This window comes from Oryctolagus cuniculus, chromosome 2, assembly GCF_964237555.1.
Source record: "Oryctolagus cuniculus chromosome 2, mOryCun1.1, whole genome shotgun sequence".
Taxonomy (NCBI): Eukaryota; Metazoa; Chordata; class Mammalia; order Lagomorpha; family Leporidae; genus Oryctolagus; species Oryctolagus cuniculus.
In genome coordinates, this window is record NC_091433.1 from 162085656 (window position 1) to 162110936 (window position 25281).

The 25281-nt window shown below is 39.3% G+C and overlaps 1 long non-coding RNA gene across 3 annotated transcripts in view; it reads right to left on the reverse strand.

The window, feature by feature from the left end:
- Positions 1 to 25281, reverse strand: part of LOC108176367 (uncharacterized) — a 174131-nt gene that overhangs the window by 38975 nt on the left and 109875 nt on the right. The window lies entirely within an intron of this gene.

A 25281-nucleotide genomic window follows, 5' to 3' on the forward strand; every position in this document is an offset into this window, starting at 1 on the left:
ACTTAAACTTCTTTAATACAAAAATAACTAGAATGTATTCAAAATTTTTATATCATTGTTGGCTTGGATAATTTAGAAATGTTTTATTTTCAATCCACTCAAACTAAAATATATCTTTATAGTCTAAAAAAACAGAGGATATTGAATGTAAACATTATGCTGATATCACATACAGGATGTTTCACAGAAGAAACTTTCAGAGGGAATTCAAAAGTGAAAAACAAAATCTGCCTTATAAATAATCTGAACAATGCAAATTTCAGCAATAATGAAATGACACTTTTTACCCACCAGCTTAATACATGTGAGGTAGCATGTGGAGCAAAAGGAACTGTCATATAGATACCACGACAGTAAATTAATGCAGCCCCTGGGAACAATTGTGGCATTTTATTGTGGAGTTAACTTATGTGCAAATTCAAAGTTTGAATTAAATTTCTAGACAAATTAGTTAAGAAAATTCCTGGGCTTGTGTCCAGAAAACCCATTAAAATACTTACGTACTTTCTAGATCCCAAATTCCAAAAACCCAAAATGACTGGAACCTTTGAATTAGTAAATACAATCACAAAGTGATTAGTGAGCTGCAAACATCAACATGAATGAATATCAAAACCCATAATTAGATATAGAAAGTAAGACATAAACTATTACTTAGAACATTATCTCTAAGTATATAAACTTGAGAAACACACAAGCTATATGATAATAAAGTACATAATATACACCAACAGTTAAATGAAAATTAAGAAAAATCTAGAATTGGAATAATGATGATAATATAGGAAGCTGACATGGAATGTCAATAATAATAATATTATTATTATAGGAAGCTGATATGGAATGTCAATAATAATCTATTTTAAAGTTCATTATTGAAAAAATATTTACTATTCCTTTTCCTTCATATATTATATATGCTGTTTCATTTGTGCAAACTGATATATTGAGTTCATCACTACAATAGAATAGATATAAGCATTGTTTCTTTTAACCTATGAATTCACAAGAGGCACAAAGAGATAAAGTCTTTTGGTTAAAGTCACTTTGCTTATAAGACATACAACTGGGGTTTAAAAATGGTCTAAAAGTTGATGACTGCCTTCCAGCCATGAACTTGCCTTTGAAATGTGATACCTATTTGGGTAGGGAGCATATTGAGACAATAACCTAGAAATCCATGTTTTTTTCTGTGCTGTTTAAATGGTGCTGGTTGCTTATTGACAAAAATATTATCTACTTGAGAAAAAGGAATTTAAATTATAAGAGAAACATAAATAATCAACATTGTACTTTGGTGACTCTTCAAAGAATTGTTCAGGTTAAATGGCCAATGGAATAGAAATGATAGTGCTTAAATAATCTTGAATTAATATACTACAGTAAAAGGTTCACAAACCTGGACTGTGAAATATGAAACTGGTTTGATACAGACTACCAGATATCCCTTCAGCACTAACTTCTGATGTTATTAAGGCAGAAGAATAGGACGTCCTCCGTTTGTATCTCCCTACGGCATCACCAGTTTAACAGCCATCCACAGACAAAACTACGTTCCCGGGATCTTGGGGATTCAGGCAGGAGGCTATGAAAGCATGGTGGAGCCCAAGACCTAAGAGGGAAGAATGGCACCTCGGTGGAAGCGCACTGACCATAACCCCAGCTCCAGACCCAGACCCAGACCCAGACACAGCCTTAGTCCCTGAGGGATGTTGTTTTTTCCCTTTGGTCCTGCTGACCAAGTCACCTGCCATGAGAACTGCTAAGAATCATGCCCCTTTGTCTCTTGGGTGACAGACTTGCCAACCTCAGTCTAAGCTGAGGACCCTGAAATGGCTCTAACCACCCCCAAGTGTGATCTGGGAGCAACCCCGTGTGCTTGGGGACCTGGAGGGAGACACTCCTTATGCTCTTAACTGCTCAGGCTTGCAGCTTCAGTCCCATGGCAGATTCTGAAACATTTGTGAAACTTGATGTCAGCCCTCAACTGCTGTTTGAAATTGATCTTGTCTACTCAAAGATCCAGAAGCAAGCACACTGTACTTCAGTCCCACAGCAGATGCTAAAACTTCCCTGTAACTCAGCACAAGTCCTTCTGTGCTGTTGTTTGAAAGTAGTCAAGCCCGTCCTGGAACCTGGAGAGAGGCACAGCCATCTGTGTCCTTCAGAGAATTGTAACCAGCAGACCTCAGGTGGACTGGCCTGTGGACTCCAGGGGAAGTGTTTCTTGTCCCAGCCCTTCTCACCAGTAGGGTAGGACCAATACTGCCTATATAAGAACACATACAGTGACCCAGTGGGAGTCTTCTCAGCAGAAGCCATACCCAGCTGCACACCTGGTAACAGGCCTCACACCTGCAAACCCTGAAGTGGACCTATCCCAGTTCCAGCCCTACAGACCACAGTACTGGAGGTAGTTCAAGGGACTAGGCAGGATCCAGGATCCACACCTGCATGGTCTTCGGCTGGCAGATTAGCCAACTGAAGACACCCCACTGTGGACTTAGCAATGGCCATGAGATCCAGTTGCAACCACACTTAACGAAGATCCTGGATGCAACCTCAACCACACATGAACCCAAGAAGACAAAGTCTTGAAGTGCTGAAGCCAGTCTGTGAAGACTGGAAGAGATGTTTGCTCCATGAAATACACAGACACCAATGCAAGGCTACACAAATAATGGAGAATCAGGCAAACCTGACGTCGCCAAAGAAACTAATGAGGAGAGTTTTCATAATAGAAACCAACAAACAAAAATCTTTGAAGTACCTGAAAAAAGAATTCAAAAGAACTGTCTTAAATGAGTGCAGGGAAATGCAAGAAAACACAGACAACTTTAAAAATAGTAACAGAATGTATGAACAAAATGAGTGTTTAATAAGTTGGAGCCATGAGAAAGAACGAAACAGATGTTCTGTTATTCTTGCTGTCACAGCTCTGGTGACTGGGAAGTCAAGCATAAGGCACTGGCAGATTTGGTGTCTACTACGGGCCCAGTCTCCACCGCCAAGAGAGCAGCTTGAACACGATACCTGCAGAAGACAGGAACGCTGAGGCTCACATGCACAACAGTGGAGGAATGAGACAGCACCCCATCGCGCCAGCATTTTCTGCAACAGCATGAATCCACGCACAAGGGCAGAGCCCTCAAGAACACCTCCCATTACACTCCATCTCCCAACATTATTGTATCAGGGACCGAGCTTCCCACACATGAATCTGAGGGGGACGAAAACGTTAAAACCACAGCATGGTATACACTTTCAGTCATGGGTACATTCCAGAAAGCTATTGTGCATCGTGATGACTGTAGTTACTAATTCTATATTGCTTATTTGAAATTTACTAAAACAATGGATTTTTCATATACACAGCTACTGTGTATATGACTGTGTAATGACTGTGCTGCTTCATTTGACTGTGGTAACTGTCACACAACGTATGCCTGTACCAAAGTTCACATTCCACATATCGAATATTTATAATTTTTATCTCTTAACTAACGTTTTAAATTACAAAAACAAACCAACTATATAAAAAATCTCTTGTTGGGTAGACTGGTTTTGTTGTGTGGTTGTGTGGCAGGTAAAGCAGCCGCCTGTGACACCAACATCTCATATGGACACCAGTTTAAGTCTTGGCTGTTCCATTTCCAATCCAGCTCCCAGCTAATGGCCTGGGAAAAGCAATGTTAAATGGTCCGTGTGCTTTGGCCCTTACCTCCCACATGGGTGCCATGGAAGGAGCTCCTGTCTTCAGCCTGGACATCTGGAGTTGTGAACCAAGGAATGAAACATCTCTCTCTCTCTCTCTCTCTTACACACACACACACACACACACTCACTCTCACTCTTTTAAACAAATAAAGTTTTTTACGAGTCTATTGTTGGATATGGGTGAAGACAGAGAAAAACAGTGAAAGTTAAGGGAAAATATACACTACAGTGAACTAATTCACTAGATTAATAGGCATAATACTTCAAAATAATGATGATAAAAGATGTTGCTAAGTTGTCATAATAAAGAGAAATCAGAATGATAGCTAATGTTGAGAGTCTGCTCTCTGTCCTGTAACATGTTTGTGGAATGGCTATGAAAGTGATCTTTTCTAAATTCTGTTTCCTAACAGTTATTTGGATGCCTTCTTGTTATATAAATGTCAAAATTTTTAATAAATATATCAGTAGTAAATACACTTTATATTTGTATGTCAAAATATGCTTTATAGTCCATTTAAATTTTGAAAATAATATTTGAGATGAAGTTCATGTAACATAGCTCAACATTGTAAGTGAACAATTCAGTGACATTCAGTATACTCATGATGTGGAAACACCACCTCTATCTAATTGTGAACCACTTCCTTTACTCCAAAATAAACCCCATCCACATTAAGGAAACTTTATTTTTTAGTCTACACTATGGTTTTTCCTGAAACTATGCACTCTTTAAAACAGAGAAGTTTAAACTTTAGTGTTTTTAAGAGCAAAAACAAATTATCAGAAAACAAATCACTGGGCCAGCGCTGTGGCACAATGTGTTAAGCCACCACTTATGACTATGGCAACCCACGTTGAAGTCCCAGTTCAAGTCTCCATTGCTCTGCTTCAGATGTAGCTTCCTGACAATGTACTTGGGAAGGCAGTGGAAGATAGACCAAGAACCTGGACCCATGCCACCTTTGTAGGGAACACGGATGGAATTCCTGGCTACTGGCTTCAGCCTGACCCAGCCTTGGTTGTTGTGGTCCTTTGTGGAGTGAACCAATGGATGGAAGATCTCTCACTCTTGTGTGTGTGTGTGTGTGTCCCTCTCAGTTTGTCACTCTGTCTTTCAAATAAATAAATAAGTCCCTTTAAAAGTAATCAAAATAAAACAAAATTACAAACCACACTTTCTGCACTAATACCTCTAAATTTGTTATCTTCCAGCATTTCAGAGTTCTCATTTTGATGGTAGCAGCATGTAGATAGGTAAACAGACATGGGAATGCTTCTTTTGTCTCTTTAATGTGATTAATGGAGTACAATAAATAATATTAAAAATATGAATCTTTCACAATAATAAAAATACTTGCACATGCTAGCAGGATGTATCTATGACAAAGTTAAAAAAATTAACAACTCTGACTAAATCAAAGTTGAATGCACTCTCAGTTAAACATGAATATAACATTTAATGAGCCAAAGCTTACACTTACAGAACGTAAATTATTTACATGGTGATGAGTAACTTTCCCTTCGTAGTAAATTTACCAAACTGGCATTGTCTATTCAAAGTAGAAAACTATGTAGAATACAGGGGAAAAAAAAGAATTATTTAGTGCAGTGAAGCTATTAGATTAGAAGCATGTATATGTTTTCCAAGAGGTGTGTATATCAGTGAACATAATGCCCCACATTTCAAGGCCTCAGAGCAGCTAAATAAATCAACCATATAGGCGAACAAGTCAGTTGAAACCTGTACCTTTGATAACTCCCAAGTCCCACTATTGAAATTTCATCGCTTATGCCTGTAAATCAAATGTTAATAGTATCTTAATAACTGCAATGGTGTTCCATGACTATTGCAGCCCAAAAAATATTCTCAGACATAACGAACTGCTTAGAATAGCTGGAAGTAAACACACATTAACATGCTAGAATAAATATGTCACGTTCCTGTGCTGGTCCTAATTGGAGGCATCCATATCTCATTTTTATTTTCACAATTATGCTGTGAGGTAGATAATATTATTATCACAGTTTTACAGTTGAGGGAAATAAACCTCAGTAGGGATGAACAGCTTGCACAGAATCACATTCTTGGAAGGCCTATTCTAGACTTAAAATTCAGTGTATCTGACTTCAATAACAACCTCAATATTATCTGAGCAATTTTAAAAATTGCACCCTCTCACCCTTAGCCACCGTTCCATATTTTGCATTTAAAATACGATCTAATTCTTTTTACTTGAGTGCAAAGCAATATTTTGTCACTATTAAAGCATAGAGAATAAAGCTGCTGTCTGCAGGGCTGGCATCCCATATGGGCACCTGTTTGAGTCCCAGCTGCTCCAGTTCCAGTCCAGCTCCCTGCTAATGAGCCTAGGAAAGCAGTGGAAGATGGCCCTAGGGCTTGGGCCCCTGCACCCATGTGGGATAGAACACGTTAGCAGGGAGCTGGATTGGAAGTGGAGCAGCTGGACTCAAACCAGTGCACATTTGGGATGCCAGCACTGCAGGTTGTGGCTTACCCTGCTACACCACAATTCTGGCCCCAATAAATATTTTATTATTGGGCATCGCCTAAAATAGTCCCTAACAACATGGCGCCTGGCGGATGTTCTGCGGGCGTGTCTGCTCCCGCTGAAGTTAAGCCACGCGAGATCGGACCACCTGCAGGGATAGGTCTGCTTTAGTCCAGGATACATGGGCAGTGCATGATCCCTATATGCTCCTGTGTGTGGTCAACCCACGCCTGCATGACCTTTTCACTGATTGGCTCACCTACTGCGCATGTCTTTTGTAAGCCTTATAAGCCTTTACACTTCCTCAATAAAGTAGTCCCTGCTTCCACAGAACTCACGGGTGCTTGCTGTGTTCTTGACCCTTCGACCTTACCTTTCCCATTCGCCTTGTCGGGGAGTGCTTGTACTGCCCCCTGCTGGTCAGGGGACAGTCTCAGGCTTAAGACACCAACATTTTATTTATTGAAATTTCTTCACCAAGACTATAGCTTGCCTTTGAGCTCTCTTAAGGGAGTCTTTTAATGAACAATATTAATATAGTTAAATTAGCATTTTGATTTATTTCATAAATATTCTACTCATCCTAGGACATGACTATATTCTGCCTTAATGTCCTCCAAACACTTAGGTGCTTTGCCTATTCATATTTTTAATTTTTCTACATACAAGTAAGTTTCATGTTTAACATGAAGTAGGAAACAAGTTTTATTTTTATTTGTGTGTATATAAAATGCCATAGCATGATTTATTGAAAAATATTTTCCTTCCTCAGCTCTGGAGTAGCACTCTTTTTATACATAAAGACTCCACAGATGCTTTGGGTCTTTTTCTGGGATCTCTATTTTATTCCACTGCTCTATTTGTCTATCTTTACAAGAATATCACACTCTTATTCACAGTAACATTATAAAAAGTCTGGGATAGAACAAGCCCACTCTGTTCCTCTCCAAGAATAGTATGTTTCCTTTGAGAAGTAGATTTGGGGCAGGCATTTGGCATAGCAGTTAAGATGCTTCTTAGGACACCCACCTCTCATGTTGGAGTGTCTGGTTCGAATCCTGGATCCTCTGCTTCTATTCATCTTCCTACTAATGTGCATCCTAGGATATAGAGGTGAAAGTGCAATCACTTGGATCCCTGCCACCTACGTAGGAGACCTGGGTTGAGTTCTGGGCTCCTAGGTTGAGTCTGGCCCAGTCCTGGCTATTCTGGGCATTTGGGTAGTGAACTAAGAGGTTGAAATCTCTGTTTCTCTGACACTGTGTCTTTGACTTTCAAGTAAAACAAAAAGTAACAAAAATGTTAATAATCAATTACAACACACTGCTCATATTTAAAGTATAAATTTGACAGGATCAATATATAAACACTTTTTAAAACATAGGAAGATGATGAACATATCTATTCCACAAGGTTAATTCCTATACCTGTCCATTCCCTTCCTGTCCCCTCTGCTTCAAGGCACCCAGTAATCTGTATCCAAGCAATAGAAATTAATCTATGTCTTCAAAAATTGTATACAAATGAAATCATGTAGTGCACATTCTATTCTACCTGGATTTGTTCACTCAACATAATTATTCTAAGTGTTTATGTGTTGTATGTATAAATAACTATCCCTTATTGCTGTGGAATGTGATTTTTATGTATGGGTACTCCATAACTTGTAATTCACCATTTTTGATGTTTAGAATCCACCTGTTACAATTAGAGTGCTGTAAGTGAGTTTTTGTATAAATATGTATTTTAATTTATCTTAGGTAACTATGAAGTAGTGAACTTACTGAGGGATAAAGTTGAAATACCCTTACCTTTGTAAAATCCTGTCAAATTTGTTTCAAAGTGGTAGTGTAATTTTATGTTTCCATAAGAAATAAGACTTGCTCCATATTCTCAGCAGCATTTGTTATGACCAGTCTAGGTTTGTACAGTCAAATTGGTTTGTAACAGTAAGTCATTGTGGTTTTAGTTTTCAATTTTCAAATGATGATTCTATAGTATGCAGATAAAGCGAAAATTAAAGGAGGATGTATAGAACTTAATGTCTATATTGTCTTGACTTATTTGTTATCCATAAAACTACTTAGAGCATCTGTTCAAATCTTGCATGCATATCTTAATTTGAGTTGTTTGTTTTTTGAAAACTGTCAATATATATTCTTCACCTCAATTTCTTAACGGAGGTATGACTTATTTTATTGTAGTATGTGGGTTTATCTTTTTTGATTCTTTGTTTATGGAAAGAAAAAACAGTTTATTGTTTTCATTATGGCAAGTATGAATTTATGTCCTGAATATTACAGTTTTAAGTCATTTGAACCATCTTTTTTTGACAGGCAGAGTGGGCAGTGAGAGAGAGAGACAGAGAGGAAGGTCTTCCTTTTTCCATTGGTTCACCCCCCAGTGGTGTCTGCTGCCAGCGCACCGTGCTGATCCGAAGCCAGGAGCCAGGTGCTTCTCCTGGTCTCCCATGCGGGTGCAGGGCCCAAAGACTTGGGCCAAACTCCCCTGCACTCCCGGGCCACAGCAGAGAGCTGGCCTGGAAGAGGGGCAACCAGGACAGAATCTGGTGCCCCGACCGAGACTAGAACCCGGTGTGCCAGCGCCGCAGGCGAAGGATTAGCCTATTGAGCCACGGTGCCGGCCTTTGAACCATTTTTTTAAATCATGTTCACTACTTTTCCACAAGGGTTTTCCACAGGGACTCAAGGACTTGGGCCATCTTTTGCTGCTTTCCCAGGCACATTAGCAGTAAGCTGGATCAAAATTGGAGCAGCTGGGACTTGAACCAGAGCCCATATGGGACACCAGCATCACAAGCAGAGGCTTAACCCATGGCCAGCATCCTATTGAATGGGGAAAAGCTGCATTTCCCCTAAGATCTGGAATCAGACAAGGATGCCCATTCTCAATTGATATTCAATATAGTCCTGTGGTTAAAAAAAAATGAAATCTTATTGTTTGCAACAAAATGAATGAAACTGCAAAACACCATACTTAGTGAAATCAGCCAGTCCCAAAAGGAAAAAGTCCATACGTTCTCCCTGATCTGTGATAACTAATAGAGCATCTAAACGGTAATCTATAGAAGTAAAACTGACACTTTAAGATGCAATGACTTTGAACAGCCCTTGTCTCAACTGTTGAGTAACGGGGTTTTTTTTTATACTATTTATTGAACTTTTTACTTTATATTGAGTTAATCATATGTGCATAAAGTCAATTGAAAATAGATTTTTAGTAAAACATAAGAATGAGAATGGGAGACAGAGGAAGAAGAGGGGTGGGAGTGTGGGTGGGAGGGTGGTGGGAAGAATCACTGTATTCCTATAGTTGAACTTATGAAATGCATGAAGTTTTCATTCCTTAAATAAAAGATTTCTGGAGCAAAAAAAAAAAAAGTTAATCCAGAACACATGTGATGTGAGTTCAGACTGGACCAGACTGAACCCAGGAGCTAAGGACTCAATCTGGGTCTCCAAACTGCATGACAGAAACCCAAACACTTCATCCATCACTGATGCCTCCCAGGGTCCATATTAGCATGAAGCTGAAATCAGAGGTGGAATCTAGACTCAAACCCAGGCATTCCAAGACAGCAGGCATGCATTCCCAAGTCTCAATCACTGTGCCAAATGATCATCTCCCTACCCCCCTTTTGATTGTTCTTTCTCTTTTTGGTCTAAAACTTTTGTTTCCTATTTGGTACTCATTTTTCCTTTATCAGAATACTCATATTGACTTATTTTTATTATTCTGTGTCTGAGAATGTAAGGATATTTTCTTACTTTACCTGATGAGCTTACTAGAAGTCCAGGCATTGTTAAAAACTCTTTGAGTTACATAGTCTATAAATAGCATCATTTGAAAAAAAAAAAAAGCATTACCTAATCAATGGGCACCTACTGAAACATAAAGTGGAAAGTGCCACATTGGAATAGCTCCTTTGAGAAGCAGATTTAAAAAGCATCAGAGCATTTGATCAGAAGATTTTGATTGGTGGTTCATATTTAAAATGATTGATCATCTTTTCAATATACTGTCTTTATGATATTGCACATTCTTTATGCAACATATACTTAACAATCACTCATTAGGTGCCAGGAAGTTTTAAAGACTCTGATACAGTGGGGAAAAAAAAAGAGACAAAAACTCTTCAGAGACTTTACATTCTATTCTGTATCTCTCTGGTGGATGACATCTTGCCATATCTTAGTTTCAAGTCTTCCAATAATAGACAACACATAAGTGACCAGTTTAATGTAAGCCATACAAAATGTTTTATAGTCCATATGGACAACATTTCTTTTTCAAATAACTGCAAGTGTCCCCTTATAATGGAATGATAATACACCAGTAAGTTGAAATTTAATTTTATGTCTCTAGATTAAAGAAGGCTGAAGAATAAACTTTCCTGTGCTTCATTTAAAAAATTATTTGCCTTCATAGTTATTTTATATAGACACAATGAAGTACAGATATATACGTTAGTAAAAAATTACATGAAATTAGCCTGCTATCAAAATGATGCCATCTAGGGGCTAGTGATATGGCACAGCTGGTTAATGCCCTGGCCTGAAGTGCCGGCATCCCATGTGGGCACCAGTTCGAGACCCAGCTGCTCCACTTCCAATCCAGCTCTCTGCTATGGCCTGGGAAAGCAGTGGAAGATGGCCCAAGTGCTTGGGCCTCTGCACCTGCATGGGAGACCTGGAAGAAGCTCCTGGCTCCTGGCTTCGGATTGGTCCAGTTCCAGCGGTGGTAGCCAACTGGGGAGTGAACCATCAGACGGAAGACCCCTCTCTCTCTCTGCCTTTCCTCTCTCTGTGTAACTCTGACTTTCAAATAAATAAATAAATCTTTTTTTAAAAAAATGATACCTTGATACTTTGAACACTTACCATGTACCCATTGCTCTTCAAACCCATTTAAGAATAGTGAAACTGCCCAAGTAAACTGCCCAGGATAACTAACAATGCTAAGCAGTGGACTGAGAGTGAGGGCAGAAATTAATATCTGCTTCTACCTTTTAACCATTATACTATGCTGATTTTACATATTGGTTTAAGAGTATAGTGGAGTGTTTTCAGATTGGTTTAAATTAAGCCAAAATCATGAATAATTTATAGCTAGTCTAGCATCGAAAGAACTGATCAATAGAGCTCCAAGATTAACAAAAAGATATGAAACTCAGTAAAGAATGTAAAAAATGATGTGCATTTTACCAAAATTTCATTTGTGTCGATCTTTTGCATTTTGATATTTCTCTACACATCCTGGCAAATTCAGTGCTCAATAACTATTTTTACTTTTGAGATAGCTGTTCTCATTGCAAAGACACTATTTAGGAGGGCTGCATACTGTGGATTTTTAGAATCACTAATAACTGACAGTCATGGAGACTAAACCACAAACTGGATGTGTGATCTTTAGTCTTAGAAAACTGACTCAAGTGTCACTTTTCCCATCCATGAGAAATGGATATCTAGAGGATCATTCTGTATGAAATTAGACACCATGGGACAATTACAAGGACAGCATGCTACCAAAGTGATGATAAAGACTCTTTAAGAAGAGGTCAACAAGCTCTTATGGATTTCCTTTGCACATGTTGAAGGAATAATATTTAGTCATCATATGGCTGTTACAATTTCATTATGCTGCAATTCACCCTCCATAATCCTTTCCTTTATTCATTCATTCAATCGCTTTGTATTTCTACATATCAAGTATTTTTTCTTAGTAATTTCCAGGCATTCCAATTGGAAACAGAATTATCATGTGTAGAAGGCTACACTACACATCACCAATATCTCTCTGAAGATTCACCATCTCCTGGTAGTGCTCACAGAATCTTACTGAATGCGTTGTATAGACTTCCATTTCCTTTATTTTTAATTATTTATTTGATAGATGGGGACAAACAGAGCTGCCATCTACTGGTTAGTTCCCCAAATGCCCACAGCAATCAGGGCTACAGTCAGCAGCCAGGAACTCAAGTAAGATTTCCCACTGGGGTGGTACGGACCCAACTACACGAGCCATTCATTGCACTTCTACCTCACAGGTTCTGCATTAATGGGAAGTTGGAATCTGGAGCCAGAGCCAGGAATCCAACCCAGGTACTCCAAGAGGGAGGCAAGTGCCTTCACAAATAGGTCAAACAATACACCACAGACCTCCAACTCTATGATACTTAGAACACCAAAATTTTGTTTAAATAGGGTACTTATTTGAAGAATTTGCTAAAACTAAATGAGAACCAGAGCAAAAGATGCATAAAGGGTAACATAAATCTAGAACACAAAAAAAGTTTTACTCACAGTACCTGGATTAGAAGTACGAGGAGGAACCTTGGAAGAGAATGCCTTTCCCTTACCTTCTCCTCTCAACTTTGGGGTATATTTTATGATGATAAAATGACCGATCTTAAAGAAAAACATGGTCAGCTGATGTTTAAACCTTTTCTGATGTCTAATAATATCAAGGTTTGGACACAATACAGCTTAAATGTGACACTGTAAACAACTATTTAAGCCCAATTGAATCATGCTAAAAATATAATTGTTCATCAACCTGTAAGAACATAGATGAGAAATAAAGAAATGTTTGTATGATTCATTGAATAAATATCTCAGTCTAATTTGATCCTGTTATCTTATCAAGTGTAATAGAAGGAATGGAGTTCATAACAGTTGAGCCACAGAATAAAATACAAAATTCTTAATATAATTATAACTATTTGCAACTAATGGCAATGGAATATGCAAGCAAAGAAGGAAATGAGGTGGCATGCAAAAAACACTCCAAAATTCTTGAAAGCAATCTTCAAAAATTTTATAAAAATTAAATATAAGATACTTCAATGACAGTTATTGAAATTGTGACACAGTTATGAAAACAAACCAAATCAAAAATTCTGATTGCAATCTAGTTAGGATTATGTAATTGTAATGGCTGACAATAATAAATAATATCTACATTTTCATAAGTGTGTGACGAATTATTTTATATTTCAGGCAGTGACAACAAATTATCTTCAGGGAAATGATAAGAAACACCTGGAGCTGAAGCAGCAGGGCTGAGACTCCAGACAAAGAAAGGATAAAGGGGAATTATTCTTTGAGCCATTAGGGCAAGATCAAAGCCTTACTTTGATCCTTACTAATAATCCAAGAATATAACAAAATGAAAGTGTGAGTTGTGAGTAGAAAACTGAGAACTATAAAAGATGGTAAAGAAAATACAAGTTAATCAATTTGGGAGTGAAAGAGGTGATATAGGATTTTGGAGGGATATAAACATAGAAATAGTATTTCAGTGTAATTTTTCCCTCTTTAAATAATATTGAAAAGTGAAGAGAGAGACAGTATTTCTAAACCAGTAATAGAACCATGGTTACTCTTTCTTACTTATTGCCATTCTAAATGGATTGCATGGAACATGAAGGGAAATTCACTATTTTCTAGATAGGATTTTTATTTATATCCTCACTCCCAAACCCTGTTCCTACTTTGATTTGATCAGCTGACCACTGAATCTTCAAGTTTCCAATGTAGGTTAATTTTTCCTTTCTTCCCCCAAATCAATTTACCTCAAGCACAACATCCCACATTTGACACCTTCCTAAGGCCGTGATAGCATCACTGTGCCTAATGTACTTGTGACTCCTAGAGAGATCTCTATTCACAACACAGGCCTTCTTTCCTAATACTGCCCAACTGTCAAGGGATCAGGTCCAGAACTTAGAATGCCACTCAGTACTTTGATCAGGCAATATGGATTTCCTGTTTCTCTTTGGATTTTCAAAAACAAAGATGAAAATCTCCAAAGTATGCCTTTTGAATGGGAGGCAGTTGTTTAATTTGAACCAAATAATTATTCATTATATATGTAAATTACTACTTTTAAAATTGTTTTTATGTTTAAAAATTCAACATTAAAACTGTACATATTTATGGGATGCCATATGATATTATAATATATGTTTATATTATTTAATGTCCATTCAGGATAAATATATCTATCATAATAGTGAAAACATCCACAATCCTTTCTAGTTTTTTAAATTAATAAATGCATAGTAAATTCACGTTAAGTATATTTACCCCACTGTACAAGAGAATCCTAGAGCTGCTTACTTTCAGTCAACTACAACTTGCTATTCAGGTTTCTTCCTTTCCTTCCACTCCACTTCTCTCCTCAGCCTCTGGTAACCGCTATTGTAATTATAACTTCTGTGAGGTCACTGTTTTTTTTTTTTTTTTTTTTTTTTGAGAGTCCAAATCCAAGCAGACTCAAATAATGCATGACTTCCCACACTAGGCTTATTTCACTTAACGCAATGACCTCTACTTCCATACATAGCTTTTAAAATTTATTATTCAAAATTGGGGTTATATGTGGACATGTAGTCAGCATCAAATTGTAGGGTCACCCTTAGAATCATAATTTTATGTATTCTAAGAATACTTAATTTGCAAAATGCTGATGTCTTTTCTGCACACAAATCACTGGTCTGCTTTGTTAGTTTTGGAGGATATGATGACAGCAACAATATACTTAGATCTAATGGTGGAGTGGTATGGGAATTCTCTAAATTTTTTCATTTTCCAACAGAATGAGAGCACCTCATTCTCATCATACAGTCCAAAGAATCCCTAATGAATGTCTTCCACACAGCTGTATTGGGCAGCATTCTGGTCCGAACATTAAATACACGAACCTGCACTGGGAACACTGGCCATCTAGATCTCCAGCCATTACTCTCTATGATTTCATATTATCTCTTCCTCACATGGATATAAACCACAGTACTGAAGCAATCCCATAACATTGATTTAACAGCACTTATTTGTAACATTATGTAAACTTTTGTGATAATGAATTTTAAATTTGGCTTTGCACAATGAGGTTTCACCTCACCCTAGTTAGAATGGCTTTCATACAGAAATCAACAATCACATGCTGGCAAAGTTAAGGGGGGGAAAGATGGTGCGGGAGGAACTGCGCAGGCGAGCGGGGCGGGCCTGGGGTCTGTGCGGATCCGAAGGCGGCTGGGCCGCGTGTGCTCTGCGAGGGCTTTTAAGTACAACTGGCGGAGGCTCCCGTGCTGAGAAAAACCGCCTCCTGCCCTGGTCACTGCGGCAGGCACGCCTCTGCCATCACAATCTCTTGGTTCTAAAGTTTTAAATAGGACAAAGACAACGGAACTTTTTGTTGGTGTTGGTTTTTTTTGTTGTTTTTTTGTTTTCTTTTGCTTTGTAAATAACAGCACTTTGTTACAGAAACCTTACAAACCTCTTCCTAAAGACAGTCTTCCTCTAGATACAGGCAAAAACACGTCAAGATTTGTAAATGACTATTTCCTGACATAAATCATTTTTTTAATTAAAATGTAAAATGTTCTTCAGAAAAAAAAATGTTCGTCCCACAACATCTGAAAGAGTTCTCTGAACCCCATGTTCATTGCACTTCAATTCACAATAGCTAAGATAAGGAATCAACCCAGATGCCTATCAACTGTTGACTGGATAAATAAATAATAGTACATATACAATATGGAATACTACACAGTGGCAAAGAAAAAAAAAGTGAAATCCTGTTGTTTGCAACAACATAGATACAACTAGAAACAATTATACTTACTGCAATAAATAGGTCCCAGAAAGACAAATACTCTATGTTCTCCATGATCAGTGGTAACTAATAGAGTACCTAGAAGGTAATCTGTAGAAGTAATACTGACACTCTGAGATGCAGTGATTTTGAATAGCCCTTGTCTTGACTGTTGAGGAACAGTGTTTTGTTTTTTTCTTTCTCTTCATACTATTTGTTGAACTCTACTTACTATAGGATTAATCTTATAAGAATAAGATTAACTGAAAATAGATCTTTGTAAAAAAAAGTAAGAGTGGAAGTAGGAGAGGGAAGAGGAATATAGGCAGAAGTGCAGATGGGAGGGAAGGTAGGATGGGAAGAATCGCTATGTTCCTAAATTTGTATATATGAAATGCATGAAGTTTGTATACCTTAAATAAAAAGATTTCTAGGTAAAAAAAAAAAAGATAAGTAAAATAAAATTTAAAAAATGTAATTTGCTTTTAGTCATGTGTTTATGTGTTCTTACATAACTTCGTTATAGAATAATATGGTTTTTGAAGCTGTTCAAATTTTTCGTAGATACTATATATGTTAAAACTAAATGGTGTGCTACAAATGAATAATTATTGTACTCTTCACTAGGACCAGGCCAATGCTGAGAAATTACCATCTGTTTTCTCATTTCATCTTCATAAAAAGCAGAGTAAGATGAATGTATTTAGTAATATGCATTATATACTTCAAAAGATTTTAAGAGAGGATTTTGCATGTGCACACTGTAAAAAGTTGACACAAGTTTAAGGTGACTGATAAGTTAGTTACCCTAAATTGGTCATTTCTATATATATACAGGAATCAAAATATCACATTATACTTCACAAATATGTACAAGTACTATATGTCAATCAAAAATAATAATTTTAAATAATATGAGGAAAAGCAGTTATTAAGACAGAAAGATTATACACATTGCCCAAAGTCACCACAATTAGTACAGAAGTCACTTCATTACATAACAAATGTGTCATCAAAATAAGCACTAGCTCATTGGAGTTACAGCAGGATTTCATCACTGAGCTTTATAACACAATAATTGTCATTTTTTTTTTTTTTTTTTTGACAGGCAGAGTGGACAGTGAGAGAGAGAGACAGAGAGAAAAGTCTTCCTTTGCCGTTGGTTCACCCTCCAATGGCTGCCGCGGCCGGCACGCCAATCCAATGGCAGGAGCCAGGTACTTCTCCTGGTCTCCCATGGGGTGCAGGGCCCAAGCACTGGGGCCATCCTCCACTGCACTCCCGGGCCACAGCAGAGAGCTGGCCTGGAAGAGGGGCAACCAGGACAGAATCTGGCACCCCGACCGGGACTAGAACCCGGTGTGCCGGCGCCGCAAGGCGGAGGATTAGCCTAGTGAGCTGCGGCGCCGGCTCAATAACTGGCATTTGATACACAACTGTTGATGTTCCAATAGTATGTTCTGAATGTTCCTCTTCATATTCATAAGCTAGAATACTAATCACAAACTTGATGGCATAAGGAAAGGTTCCTTCTGAGGGTGATTAAATCATAAGAGTGGAATACCCACGCATGAGGTTAGTACCCTTATGAGAAGATACATATGGGAGCTTTCCTCTGCTCTCTACGTGTGAAAATACAACCAGAAGAGGGCTTTCTGCAATCGAGGAAGGAGCACTCATCAGATATAATCTTCAGTCACCTCGAGCTTAGATTTCCCAGTCTCCAGAAATCTAAGAAGTATGTTTACTATTTAAATCACTCAGTTGGCCAACGCCATGGCTCACTAGGCTAATCCTCCACCTGCGGCGCCGGCATACCGGGTTCTAGTCCCAGTTGGGGCGCCAGGTCCTGTCGCGGTTGCTCCTCTTCCAATCCAGCTCTCTGCTGTGGCCCGGGAAGGCAGTGGAGGATGGCCAAGTCCTTGGGCCCTGAACCCGCATGGGAGACCAGGAGGAAGCACCTGGCTCCTGGCTTTGAATCAGTGTGGTGCGCCGGCCATAGCGGCCATTTTGGTGGTGAACCAACGTTAAAGGAAGACCTTTCTGTCTGTCTGTCTGTCTGTCTCTCTGTCTAACTCAGCCTGTCAAAAAAATTAAATTTAAATTTAAATCACCCAGCCTATTATATTTGTCATGGAAGCCTGAATCGACTACAAAATCTAACCTTTAGCCCAGAAAGGATTCAATCAATGGAATTCAGAGACCCAGGCTGATATATTGGGTGGTATAGTGAATTATATACTCCTTAGCTTCAAATACCACAAAGAGCTCAATCTCTACCACTGATCACACCTGTAAGCAAAAGCACGATGTTCTAATGGGCAATTGCAGATAATCTTGACCTTTCTGCAGATATATATCTATAACTATACCTATACCTATATCTGTATCTATATCTGAATCTATATCAATATCTATATCTATCTCTCCCAAAATCATCAGGAGAGACTGTAGCTGTATTAAATAAGTTCTTAATAATTTTCTTTATTAATGGTTTATAGTGACAGGTCAAAATAAATCACATGCAAATTAAAATAAGGTAAAACATTGAAAGCCCAAACTTATCAATTCATCATGTATGCTAAGGTTCTATTACGGAATTTTTAGAAGCTACTTTAGGGGCCAGCACTGTGGTGTAGCAGATAAAGCCACGGCCTGCAGTGACGGCATTCCATATGGGTGCCCGTTCGAGACCCAGCTGCTCCTCTTCCGATCCAGCACTCCGCTATGGCCTGGGAAAGCAGTAGAAGATGACCCAAGTCCCTGGTCCTCTGCACCCGCGTGGGAGACTGGGAAGAAGCTCCTAGCTCCCAGCTGCGGATCGGCACAGCTCCGGCCGTTGTGGCCAATTGGGGAGTGAACCAGCAGAAGGATGACCTCTCTCTCTGCCTCTGCCTCTCTGAAACTCTGCCTTTCAAATAAATAAATACATCTTTTAAAAAAGTTACTTTATTCTCTATACCATATTATTGGGCTAAAAGACAACACATTCACATGTAGCATTCACATTCCTTTCCAGGGAGAGATTAAAGAAAGTACACACAGTCTGACCTTCTGATTTTGAGCATCTTCACGTTAGAAGATTTCTCTTGGTCTTTTAGAAACTGTGATTTCAGTTTCAAGTGAGTTGAATAATCTTTCCAAAACTTTGGAATGTCAAGTTTTTAGATGAGGATTTACTGCTTTGAATTCATCATAAATGGCATTATTACATTACAGTTACTTACAAAATTACCTGAAGTTTAAAATATACGTAACTCTTTTAACCATCTACGTGGGAGAAATGGGGAGATTTTAATCAAAGGCTGCAAATTTTTAGATATAAGTTGAATAAATTCTGGAAGTCTAACATACAATATAGTGACTATGGTTAACAACACAGTATTGTTTACTTTAAATTGGCCAAGAAGTATATCTTAATTGTTCACACTGCACACATTGGATAAACACAGCGTGCATATAAAGTACCAACTGAATGTGATGATGGATGTGCTCATTAACTTATAGTAGTGATTTCGAAATATATATGTGAACAAACCATCACACTGTACACCTTTAAAATATACAATTCAGTGTGTGTGTTGTGTGTGTGTATTCAATAAACCTGGAAAAATAAATATAATGCAAAATTTAAAAATAAATAGACTGCAACAGAAGTACTCAGAAAAAAATAATGTCAGTATTTGTTATTTCAACAAAGACAAATTCTTTAGCTAAAGAGTTTTAGAAGCTAAAGCTTTTTATTCTCAATACCATGAGGCTTTCTCTGTCTTTCTAAGTTAAAGTAGGTACACTGTGTGTGTGTATGTGTTTGTGTGTTCATAGAAATAATTACATTAAATAGACTAAACCATCTTACCCTATACAATGCAATGCTTGAGTGAACTAATTGTAGTTCATATTTTTATATGCTTTTCTTTGTTCTGGAAATGAGAAAGTATCATGAATGGAAAGAAATATTGAAAGTATGAGAAAATAAAATATCCCCAAAATTTACATCTCTCTGTATTTACGTAGAGAGAGAGGAAGAGGGAGAGAGAGTCTTAAAATGTCAGAAAGAGATCTGAAAACTAAAATCACTTTTCCAGTACTCATTTGATAGATGAGTACACCACGGCCAAGGTTTTTGAAAGATCTTCCCATGATATAAAGTACAACATTGGTGTTCATCGTCTATGTAAAAAGCACTATCTGCTGTGAATAAAATGTTACCAATCCTTATAAAACAGTTTGTTTTAGTTACTCTTTTGTCATTCAAGCTATTGTAAGAATTCAAATTAGGGAGGATTTAGTATGTGCAAATGGCCAATGGGGCTGGGGGTTGGAGGGCCCCTTCAGAGGTAGGTGGAATTGAAGTAGGCAGGCATGTAGGTTAAAATCAATTAGGTTTGTGAGCTGGAAGACCACACCTTCACCATGCCCCGTGTGACCCTATGCCCTACCTGATACCTTCACCAGGCCCCCATGTGACATCATGCCCTACCTGGCCATACCTGAGCGCCCACAAGCCACTCCCCTGTGAGAAATATATAAAAGGCAAGGAGCGTCCCAAAAGGCACTCTGCCTCTGCTTTGCTGCAGGTGATAAGCGGTGGATAGCAGCTCAAGGCACTTGCTGCACGTGGCTTTTGGCTTGCTCTCTGCTTGGTGTGGATGCGACCCTAGTTTCCAGACTTTCCCCTCTCTTTAAACTGAACTAAAGCCCTCATTTTCCTACGCACCTTTCGCACTAAATAAAAGCCTAAAAATGTACCATGCTGCCTTATTTATTGATGCCGGTATTTAGAATTCTTCTCTAAATATTAGGCAAGAACCCTCTCAGGCTTATTAATATTGGGGATTTATTAATAGGCATATGGTGATATCATATGGCACCCCAAATTCCAGTAACATATGTGGCACCCCAGATTGTGTTTCTGGGGAACTTTAAGGGCCACAGTTTGACATATATTTTAGGGGGTCATTTCCGATATCAGAATGTCCTTCACAAGCAAGCTGTCAGTGTTGGCTGGAAAGCCTGTGTCCAGGCCAACTGGCATCTCCCCCACTAATAGCACCTTGTGCTGCACGTATGACCTTGCAGCTTTAAGTCACACCTTCAGGGTGGGTGCAATCTTTCACCCAGAGCTAGAAGGGGAAAGGGATGGGGAAGGGGCTGAGCCCCTGGGGAGAGTCAGACTGATTCTATCTCCTGTGACCTTATGGCTTGAAATCACACCTCCATTGTGGCTGCAAGCTTTCATCCAGAGCTAGCAGAGGGGGCTGAGCCTCTAAGGAGACAGTCTCCATGAGCCCCAAGCCTATCAAGATCAGTATGTGAAACCCCCTGTCCAATGGGCACCCCAATAGGATGACCCAGTGAACATATAGTAATGCCTTAAATACCCGGGACACTTCCTCAAAGCCAGTGTCCCCCTCGGGCACTCTGCCTGGTCTCCTCTCAGACCAGACGCTTTCTCTGTCGCTTGCCAATTGAATAAAGCTTTCTGCCTCTTTGCAAATTGTTCCCTGCTTTTTATTTCTATACTAAACTGAGGAAAAGAATCCATGAGACTTGCTCCTGCAACAGCCCTCCCCTCCGTGACCAGTGACAGTATGAAGAGTGACACCTGGGCAAATTCCTGAAGGATAGGAATAATTTGATCTGAGTGAAAAGTACACCAAGAGTGTGCCAGGTCAGCTTATCAAAATTGCATCTGTAGAACATTGATTTATTTCATTGAAACAATTTGTACTGCAGAAATAAGGCCATATTGCAGTACCAAGGTTCAAGTTCTGGCTCAGCTACCAATTCTAGCTTCCTGCTAAAGACACCCTCAGAAACTCAAATCATTGGTCCCTGTCACTCATGTGGGAGACCTGGATTGGATTCAGGGTTCTTGGTTTCAGCCTGGCCCAGCCCCAGGTTTTATAGGAATCTATGGGGTGAACCAGTGGATGGGAGATCTCTGTTAGTCTGTCTCTCTCTCGCAACCAAAAATATTTCCTATTTAACTATTATTGTTTGTTGCCTGAAGAGATATAAATAAAGGTTTATTGGAATGTTTTGTTATCCCTTTGCCGTGAAAGAGTAATTAATTTAAGATACCTTTAATCTTATCTTCTATCAAGAAACTGGAGCAGGCATTTAGCCTAGTGGTTAAGATGCCTGCAACGCACCCTGGAGTACCTGAGTTCAGTTCTTAGCTGTGGCTCCTGATTATAATCTCCTGTCAATCAGACCCTGAGAAACCACAGTGATAACTACTTTGGGGATTCCTGGAATGAGTTCCCTCTTCCCAGCTTCAGCCATGGCCCAGACAGCCATCATGGGCACTGGGTGTGGCGGGGATGGGGGTAGGGGCAAGGAATGAACTAGTGAACCATCAGATGGGAGTGTGCTATCATCTTTCTCTTCTCTCTCTCTCTCTTGCCCTCAGATAAACAATTTTTTTAAAAAGATTTTTTTTTTTTTGACAGGCAGAGTGGACAGTGAGAGAGAGAGAGACAGAGAGAAAGGTCTTCCTTTTGCTGTTGGTTCACCCATCAGTGGCCGCCACAGCCGGTGCGCTGCTGCCGGTGCACTGTGCTGATCCCAAGGCAGTAGCCAGGTGCTTCTCCTGGTCTCCCATGGGGTGCAGGGCCCAAGTACTTGGGCCATCCTCCACTGCACTCCCGGGTCATAGCAGAGAGCTGGCCTGGAAGAGGGACAACCGGGACAGAATCCTGCGCACCAACCGGGACTAGAACCCCGTGTACCAGCGCTGCAGGCAGAAGATTAGCCTATTGAGCCGTGGCGCTGGCCTTATTTATTTATTTTAAAGAGAGAGTTACAGGAAAGGACAGGGATCTTCCATCCATTGGTTCACTTCCCAAATGGCCAGGGCCAGCCAGGGCCAAAGCCAGGAGCCAGGAGCTTCTTGCAGTTCTCCCACTTGGGTGCAGAAGCCCAAGCACTTGGACCATCCTCTTCTACTTCCCTAAGCACATTAGCAGGGAGCTGGATTGGAAACGGAGCAACCAGGACAGGAACAGGTGCCCATATGGGACGCTGGCATCACAAGTGGCAGCTTAACCTGCTATAGCACAATATTGGCCCCATAAATTAAATAATAAGGTTTTTAAAATTTGTTCTCTATTAAGAAACCAAGAGCCCAGAGCTGGAGCAAAATTTTATCCTAGTTTCTACAAATAGCTGGTCTCCTGAATATGTGGAAAACTCTGAAGATGATAAAATTTGTTACTCTGTGAAGAGAGAGTAAATCCACATGTATACAGAGGTGGCTGGACTATAATAGGATGAATTACACCCAGCAGAAGACACTTGATGATTGGATGGTACCTTATGCCTTGGGATGCTGGAAGAATTCTGCTGATGGGAAACTGAAATCTGACTTGGATGTCACATCCTGATCCACATGGTGCTTTCACATGCCTTATTTTTTGAGCCCTTGTTCGCACTGTCCACCACGCGCGTTGTCACACAGTTTTCACAGATGAGGAAACAGGTTCAGAGAAGCTGTTTGTCCAAGGTCAGGTAGCAATGACAGGCAAAATCAGATATTGAGTTTCCCAGCCCAGAGATCTTCTTACAAACTCTAAATGTCTGCACAGATTAAATTGAAAAATTAAACATTTCCTCTATTAATATTTATGATACTAAGAGAAAAAGTGTCGAAGATGGCTGAGAGGAGATTTGAATTGCTTAGGATGAAGCACTGGAAAAGAAGCAAACCAGATACACGAGCAGAGGCCAAGGTTTCTGAGCACATCAATGAACCATCCACGCTTGAGGAGAGTCTGGTGGCAAACGTCATGGGAGTCACAGATGGAGGAAGTTAGCAAGCAATGTGTTTATTATAATGGGTGATGTTCAACACGAGTCATTTAGATACCTATATGCATTTTAGCTTAATGTAAAATGGCTTCAGTATGTTGATTTTTTAAATCTGATACAAGGTCCCTCTTCTATTCAGTCACTATATGCTTAGAAATTTTTCATCTGTGTTACATATAAATGGAACACCACAATGGTCAGAATTCTCTGTTGTCTGATAAATTATTTTATTTTCATCATGTTAGGGTTGTGAATATGACATAGCTTTTGCTTAGATAGTAAATTAAAAATTGAAACATTCTTTATCTCAGAGGATTCTCTCAAGCCCGTGTCTTAACACTTCCTTTCATTTCTTCTTGACTGAGCTTATAACAAATCCTTGAAGCAGGGAAGTAGCTTCCTTGATAAGGATTCTTGGATTTGCCCTTTGAAAGGCTTTAGGTAAATTTCCCATTTTTCTAGAAAAAGTACTATTAGTACTGTCTTTTTTCCTGCAGACTTTAAAATTATATTGGACAACTCAGTTGAATTATTATATTATGTATGTGTTGTGCATAAAATGGATTAGTATTTGAGCGTGTATCTACAAGTGTCCTATTACTGCTACACTTTTATTGAAAGTTTCAGAATCACTTGGCACCACACACAGTATTCAGTGTACTTCTTATACAGTAAAATATTTGCAAGTGTTTAAGATCTCTGGTTGCATTATAAAGGGACTTCCAAAAGTGTGCAGAAAATTGAGATTAAAAGATAATGCAGGGGGTTAGCATTGTGGTACAATGTCATAACGCCTATTCGAGTCTCAACTACTCCACTCCTTAGCAAATCCCCTGATAGTGCATCTAAGAAGAAAGTAGATGTTGGCCCAAGTACACAGATCCCTACCACCTATGTGGAAACCTGGATGGATTTTCTGGCCTGGCACTAGTTGTTTGGGAAATGAAGGCCTCTCTCTCTCTCTCTCTCTCTCTCTCTCTCTCTATATATATATATATATATATATATATATCTGTTTCAATCCATCCAGTCACTTGCCTTTCAAATAAATAAATCTCTATAAATAAATAGAAATGAAAAAAGATAGTGTAAAATTTCCTTGAACATTTTGAAGTAGCCACATATTTCATGATAGTGAAGCCTTAATTAAATCCTAGATATTAGGCCGGCGCTGCATTCACTAGGCTAATCCTCCGCCTTGCGGCAACGGCACACCAGGTTCTAGTCCCGGTCGGGGCGCCGGATTCTGTCCCGGTTGCCCCTCTTCCAGGCCAGCTCTCTGCTGTGGCCAGGGAGTGCAGTGGAGGATGGCCCAGGTGCTTGGGCCCTGCACCCCATGGGAGACCAGGAAAAGCATCTGGCTCCTGGCTCCTGCCAGGATCAGCGCGGTGTGCCGGCCGCAGCGCGCCGGCCGCGGCGGCCATTGGAGGGTGAACCAACGGCAAAGGAAGACCTTTCTCTCTGTCTCTCTCTCTCACTGTCCACTCCGCCTGTCAAAAAAAAAATCCTAGATATTATATAAATTTATTGGTGATATAAATGAAAAAGCTATTGGTTTAGATAACAAAAGATGCAATATGAATATACAAATAAGAAACAGAAACTGTTGAACACCTAT